The sequence below is a fragment of the Aulostomus chinensis genome, chromosome 14, assembly GCF_037954235.1.
Source record: "Aulostomus chinensis isolate RoL2024-O1b breed Wild chromosome 14, RoL_Achi_v1.0, whole genome shotgun sequence".
Classification (NCBI taxonomy): domain Eukaryota; kingdom Metazoa; phylum Chordata; class Actinopteri; order Syngnathiformes; family Aulostomidae; genus Aulostomus; species Aulostomus chinensis.
In genome coordinates this window covers 28,009,383-28,017,157 of record NC_141333.1, presented here as the reverse complement: position 1 = coordinate 28,017,157, position 7,775 = coordinate 28,009,383, and the positions used below count along the sequence as shown (strand labels likewise).

Sequence of the window (7,775 nt, the reverse complement as noted above, 5' to 3'; positions counted from 1 at the left end):
TGGCGAGCCAGAATGCAGAGTGGTTAACACTGTGATGTGGCTCTGACATTTATGATACATCAATGATATCACGGGCGTCAACCCAGCTATTAAAGTTCTCAGGCCACCCCAACCACTTTACCAGAACCATGTTTTTGCCCGCCTCTTTTTTCCGGGACAGTATTTTTTCAATTTTAAAGTATTTGTTTTTATCCACTATCACGTGCTGCAGCTCCTGAGCATATAATGTTCCTCTAACCCGCTCCCCGCCATGTCTGTTAATCTGTACACAGGCAGGTCTCTGGCCTCGTGCTCTGTGACGGTAAAGTGTTCATCTGTAAAAGTCTGTTCATAACCCTTTCTAAACACGCCTCACAGTTTAGATATTCGCACTGTGTCCCCCACTTTACATTTAAAAGGTGTGACTTTGGAATTTGGTCTTCTTTTGTAAAAGTTGTGAAAGACTATGGCCTCATTTTCACTGTTCAAGTCACAATGAGCCATTTTAATTGATCTGTGAAAAGACTTGTTGTACGCATCAACCAGCTCCTGGATCACGTCCACATATCTCCTTGAATTAACAGATGTTCAGTACCTCCACATACGTGTCTTCAAGATTCTGTTTAACCGCTCAACAACACTAGCCTTGGCCTCGTTCAAGGTGAAATAATGTATTATGTTATGTGTCTTCATCAGCCTCTGAAAGTTTTTATTCTCAAACTCTGTTCCTGCATCTGCCTGGAGTTTTACATGGACGTGTCCACTGCTCAAAATGTCAGCAAACGCCTTTGCGCTGCTTTTAGATCTTAAGACAGCGTACCCAGGCATATTTACTGAACACGTCAAGCCCACGTCAGCAAATATCTCACATTGTTATTGTCGTCAGAATACTCACCCATATCAACCAGATCAGCCTGAAATTGTTTGTTAATACCGCTGACCAGTACTCTATTACGGCGAAAGTGTTTAAATGCCCTGGCATGGAGTGTGTAGGCATCCTGGCCCACTAAAAAAAATTTAACAGTGTCCAAGTCAGGTGTAGCAGCCCCTGTCTCGCCAGCTGCCTTACGAGTGCGAGGGGTCGTAATAAATATTATGCAGTATGGTGTTCATGGTCAAGACAAACCGCAAATGATCTTGTGTTGGTTAAACATGATAGATTTATTTTAAAATCCCCAACACACACACACACACACACACACACACACACACATGTAGATACAATTTATGAGGACTACAATTTTTAAAAAAGAGTGAAAGTTGGTTACAGCTGCAGATCAGAACAATTTTCGAGCAGCTGGTGGTTTGGGCTCCCACGTGTTTGAGATTTTCACCTGCTCGTCGTATATCAACCAGAAGTTTTCATGCTTGCTCACAGCGTTGCTCTGCTTGTCAAGTATGGCCGCAAAGTTGTCAACCTCTAACAGCGCAGCCATTACAGATTCCACACCTCTGGCGATTTTCACAGGGTTGCAGAGCATGCGTTTCATAAACAGGTAACTCCTGATTGCCACCAAGAAGTTGTCGTTCCACAACATGTTCATGATGGCGTCGTATTTTGCTCTAAGAAAATACTCCGGGACTTCTTCCAGACAGCTGTGTTGATGCTGGCTCGGGTGGTTGACAAGACACCCATAACACTCATCTTTCCACACCTTATTCACAGTTCTGGTGAGCAGGTGGTAGACGGCAAATTTCACATGCTACACGAGACGGGGTCCCTGGTCTTGAGGAAGAAATGTATCTACACTGTCCACATACACACCACTGTGAGTGGAAGCGTCTGCCGGGGGTGGGTTCAACCGCATAGATGAAGAGTCCTGGTGGGGGTTATTGTTGTTGTTGGATGGCGTGTGCAGCGTAGGCGTGAGTTCTGGTGAATACAGTCCGGGGACGAGGTGGGTTTTGAGTGGTGTCTGGGTGTCTGTAAATAAAAGAAATGAGAGAAGGGAATTAACACATGAATCAAACACATACACAATGTCTACAAAAACCCTGCCTTGAACAACCACCACATACCTACACAGTGTAGGATCTCATCAATGCTTCCTTGGCGGGGTGCAGAAAGCCGTCACATGCGTTATCATCTGTCTGATTTGATACATCATCAAAAATAAGGCGCTTCCTAACTCCTGCAAAAGCTGTGGCCACCGTGTCCTTCTCGGTGACTTCTTGTAAGGCATTAAACACCTCACACAAAGCTGGTCTGTCGCACCACTGTACAAAAAAAAGTCTTCAAATTCTTTCGGGCCTTTTTTTGTTCTCTCAAGACATGTTGTCAGGTACAACACAGCACCATCGTGACAAGCTCTATATGATTTGGGTACTGATGAGCTGTGCCATCGGGACATGTACAGCTCAGTGTAGCCCGTTATAGGGCTACTGTGAAACTTTGTACACAATATATCATAAAAATGAGACCAATCATGAATTGACATGCCGTGTGCAACTCCGTATGAGTCCACGCATGCATCATCCACGCTCAGATAAACTTTAGAGTCTTCATATTTTACTTCATACACATACTGAAAAACTCCTTCTACAACCTCCTCATACTTTAGCGCAGCGCTCTCATCATCTTCTTTTTTTTGTATTTTGGCCCATCCTGTTCTACACGATGCTATGACATACCATCAGGATGTGTAGCCATTTCTGGTGAGTCTGCTTTAAGATATTGAAAAAATCCCCAGGGATGATCCGATCGTGATGCCGGGATCTGGAGTCGGTGGAGTGGCGCGGTGGCGTCTGTTTCTTATAAGGACTGCATGTGAGGATGGGGCGAGGCTGTGTTCTCATAGGATGCCAGCCACTGTGGGCGGTGTTTCTAAATCTGGTGAGATACCACCATGCCACCTGACCACGGCATGTCGGGGCTTGAGTTTACTTTTAAACACAGTATTTTACAAAATCAAATATTTTAGCCAGAATGGGTTACTACAGAACCCCTTAAAGACAGATACTCATGTTTAATTACATTTTCAGATTTTATCACACTGGCCCCTTTAACAAGCATGTCATCACAGAAAACAAGAATGCACATAGTGTGTAAAAAAGGTTGATAATTATTTAACTCTTCGGAGTATACAGGAAAAAAAACAAAATAAACCACCACCCACATCGAAAATAACCTCACTTAGAAGCCATCAACGAATCCAAACGCACACCCTCATCTGCGCACAGGAACAGCGGTATTAAAACACAACGTTAAACACATACGCATTAAAACATAGGTAGTGGGGGAAAAAAGAAAAAAGAAAAACAAACTCACCGCTCCTCCGAGACACTTCCGCGGTCTCATGGGCCACGGGGCCCCTGTCAACTTCCGCATATTGCAGGACAAACCTAGACTTAAACACACACACACACACACACACACACACACACACACACACACACACACACACACACACACACACACAACATGCGGTGCATATGGTCAGACACCCCCACCCCCCCATAACCCTATTTATGTCTACATCAAACACATTTAATAATATCACACCTTTGCGAGCTGTGGTAGAGGAAACAGACATGTTTGTGAGCACAGAAATTACAGCGGTATTAAAACACAATGTGAAACACCAACGCACTAAAACAAATAGGCATTGGGGAAAAACTTAACCAGAGTTGTGTAAATGATTCACAGGAAAAAACACGATCAGCTGTCCCATGGGCTACACTTTGGGTCGGAGACGCATATGATACAGATACAAACTCCGGGGATATTTATGTACTACCCCAGAATCCCATATGACGTGGGGGACGTGTCCACGCATAATCACGTACTGCTACAGAATCCTTTTGTTTGCGAACTGCGGATAAACGGAAACGGACACGGCCCTTTTTAGAGCGGGGGTGCATGACGACGCGTATTCACATGCACGCATAAAAGTTTTCACATGAACGCGGAAAGGTGCTGTCTTACTCGTGGCAAACGGTGCAATAAAACGGGAGCGACATTTCAGGAAGTGGAAGGACTTGCTCCACAATTCTGACTAATTCTCTAATGACTGCACTCATGTTGCCATAATAGCGCCGTCCCATGAGGAATACGTTTACGTTCATCGTAAGGGTTTCCACTCCATCAATGTGCAGACGCTGGAGGGATGGACGCAGATCTCAGCCGGGCAGCTGTCCTCGCACGCCAGAATTTCATTTCCACAGTGTGAATGGGTAAGAAGCGATTAAACAATTCATGAAGCCAGATTCATTTATTTTGTCCACTAAATGTTCCAGAACATTTATCAGGTGGTTGAGCTGCTCATTGATCCATTATTCCCCCAATAATATCCTCCTGCGACTCCAGGACCGCCTGTGTTAGGACCCTCCCACTGGATCCGTGTGAGCAGATGCGCCACTAGGTCTGGGTGGGCTGGAGGACTGTCCGCTGCTTATCGGCCTGGTGCTGTTGCTGGGGCCAGGGGATGGGCTGGCCCGAATGCCGTCGGCACGTCGGCAGCATGGCTGACGGATCAGTTTCTATTAAACATATTGGTTTATCTAAATGGTTGATTCTGTGTATTTTTGCCTTTACATCTGTGGCAAAGCTTTGGAAATGTTGCATATGAAATGGAGTTGCCACTTACCCTCCAGGCTCTCAGAGTCAGCGTTGGTGGCAGCGACAATCCCCCCACAGAGGTGCTGCCCATGAGTTTAGTGACAGGCAAAGTTTAGTGGTCCTTACACAGTAAAAAGCCGTATGTCAGAAAGAGACTCTCTAGGATACATACCAGAGAAGGAAGAAAGTGCAATGGTGTCATGTAAACTTCTGTTCTGTTAGGATGACTGTAGCGGCGGTGGGTCAGGAACAGCAGGGAGATGAGACAGTGCTTTTGATTAATATTGATGATTTCTCATCCATGTCAGCATTAATAGGCGTATTCCGCCGACGAAATTCGATCGGCAATCGTCTTGTCGAGCCTTACCACCATGACGTATTTCTGGTAGGAAAAAATATCGAGAGCGAAAAAACATCCCGAAATGAGCGAGCGTTTAAGTTAGAAGAGAGACCGAGCAGCGCCACCATCTCACAACTGCTCTCTGTCAGGATTTACACGCTCGAGACAAAACTTTACTTGCCACAAGATTATTTTTGAAATCTCAATGTTATGTTTTTCATGCCCTCAATTCCTGATCCTGTGTTCGTTTAGTTTGTATTTGCGCTCTCATGATTTTGACAGCTATCTGACGCCATACGCGACACAATATTAATACCTGTGGCACAAATTGTTTTTTAATTACTGGAGGTACGCGCTCCCCTCACCCCTCCACCTCCGTTACTGGTCATTCTGTACTCTAGGTCCAGTGGCTCTCAAACTTTTTTCAGTGATGTACCCCCTTACTCCCACATTCTGCATTGTAAACTGTTTTCTTCTCTGTAACAACATCTACTGCACGTCTGTCCGTCCTGGGTGAGGGATCCTCCTCTGTTGCTCACCTTGAGGTTTCTCTGATTTTTCCCTGTTAAAAGGGTTTTCTATGGAGTTTTTCCTCAGTCAATGTGAGGGTCTAAGGGCAGAGGATGTTGTTATGATGCCATGTGAAGCCCTTTGAGACAAACTGTTTATGAAAACGGGCTATACAAATAAAATTGCCTTGCCTTGCCTTGCCTTGCCTTATTTTTAGTCAAATACCCCCTGACATGGGCAAAACATTTTTGGAAGAAAAAAGAGGTGCAGTGCTGTAAAATCAGTGTCTGATTTATTAAAGCCAAAAAAACTTATATCAGTGAACCTGACAAATACATTCATATTGCAAACATTGCATGTAGAAACAAAAAAGAAAAACAGAAGACGGTGAAGAAGGCATAAAACCAGTCAAAACTCAAATATGCAAAACGCTGCAAATTTATATTGGTCTCTGTAATGTTACAAAATAAAAAATATACATAAACAACTAAAATGTGTTCACAGAAATAAATCTATAACTTAATTATAAATAAATATTTTGTTTACAAAATAAATTAACTTAAGAAATAAAGATTTGCTCACAAAAAATAATTAACGTTACTTCTTTTAGGATCAAAAAAGAAGATTACACTTAAATCACTTTGCATTGAACATCTGATTTGATGTGAACAGCATGTAACAGGCAGTGATTTATGAACAGGAAAAAATGTACTCAGTACATTTTAGTGAGAAATATGGGCTTGCACCTCACTGAGGATCTTTGTCATTCTTGGTGGCAGGGAGGCAACTGCAGTGATCAAGCTCTTCTCCAGGCACAGTCTGTTTCTTTGCTTTGTTTTGATCAGTATCATTGCTAAGAAGGAGGCCTCACATAAATATGTGGATGCAAAGGGTAGCAGCTGCTCCAAAGCTTTCTATCCCAGCTCAGGGTGCTCCTGCCTCACACACACCCAAAACTGTATGAGAGTGGATGCACCAAACTTGCCACGGTCAGATGCTACTTCCATCAGTTTTTCCTGATGAGTGACAGTAAGCTTGCTTCTGTTTGCTTCAGACAAGAAAAATGGGTCAATCCAGCTGTGCAGATTTCTCATCCATGTCAGCAAAGTAGGAGTGAAAACAACTGATCAAGTTAGCCAAATGTCCCACTATGACTAACTTCACCGGAGCTGTCGCCACATCCTCATTGGAGAGAAAAGCATCCAGTTGAGGAAAGCAGGTGAAATCCTCCTGATCACATGCCCTCTTCTACATCTCTGCTTTCTTCAAGAAACCACCCACCTTGTCATACAGGTTCAGGATGCTGGTGTCCTTGCCCTGCAGGTACATATTCAGTTCATTCAGTTTCCTGAATATATCTGCCAGATAGCAAAGCTTTGCAAGCCAGTCCGTGTTCTCAAACAAGGTGGCATGGGGAGATCCGTGCTCTATCAGGAAGGTGTGCACTTCAGCTCGCAACTCAAACAGCCTGTTCGGTATTCTTCCACGAGACAGCCAGCGCACTTCAGTATGCAGGAGTAGTTCTGTGTGTTCAGCTCCCGTATTTTCACAGAGGCTGCGGAACAAACGTGCGTTAAGTGGCCTTAACTTGATGAAGTTTATAACTTTAATGCTGTCATTCAAAACATCGTGTAACACAGGGCTCATTTTCTTGGACGCTAGCGTTTCTCTGTGTATCACACAGTGCGTCCACTTGATGTTGGGATTTTCTTTTTTAACCCCCGCCATGAGCCCTTTCGCGCTGCCCATCATAGATGCAGACACATCTGTGCAGACGCTGCTGCAGGATTTCCAGCTGATAGCGTTTTCGGTGAAAAACATGTTAACGACATTAAAAATGTCCTCTTCCGATGTTCGCCCCTCCGTTTCTTTGCGGAATAGAATGTGTTTGTAGATGTCGTCCGTGTCAACGTATCTTACAATGCAACAAGTTACGCATTTCCACTCACATCTGTGGATTCATCCAGCTGCAGTAAAAATGAGTTGCCAAGTTTCCACACAACTTGTTTGACAATGTCTGTGCCCATGTTATTTATTCTGCGTCAAACGGTGTCATTAGACAGAGGCACAGTTTTTACTGTATCCGCTGATTTTTTGTCCAGCATTGTTTCTGCCAACACAACAGTAGCGGGGAGCAATAGGTCTTCCGCTATGGTGACTTTTTTTTGGCTTTAGCAACGAGCAAAGACACCGCGTAAGAAGCCTCCAGGGCTTTGGCTTATGTAGTGGAGGCTTTTCGCATTGTGGCTTGGGATGACTTGAAGTCAGAAAGTTTTCTGTTGAAGAACTCTGGTGGCTTACCAACGTGACATCCATGTTTTGTGGTGAGATGCCGCTGGAGATGTGCTGGCTTCATGCTAGCGTTGGCTAATTTCTCCCCGCAAAAAA

At 44.2% G+C, this 7,775-nt stretch overlaps 1 long non-coding RNA gene and 1 pseudogene across 1 annotated transcript; both read right to left on the bottom strand.

Annotated features, from left to right (window-relative positions):
• Nucleotides 1-1,100: 1,100 nt before the first annotated feature.
• On the bottom strand, nucleotides 1,101-5,231 carry LOC147250426 (uncharacterized). The gene is made up of 4 exons (XR_015119364.1): nucleotides 4,710-5,231; nucleotides 4,566-4,620; nucleotides 1,999-4,458; nucleotides 1,101-1,903 (listed from the first exon to the last, which is right to left on the bottom strand). It is a non-coding gene; the product is annotated as an uncharacterized LOC147250426 (long non-coding RNA).
• A 1,053-nt stretch (nucleotides 5,232-6,284) lies between these two features.
• Nucleotides 6,285-7,208, bottom strand: LOC147250425 (protein FAM200A-like; annotated as a pseudogene).
• Between the last annotated feature and the right edge of the window lie 567 nt (nucleotides 7,209-7,775).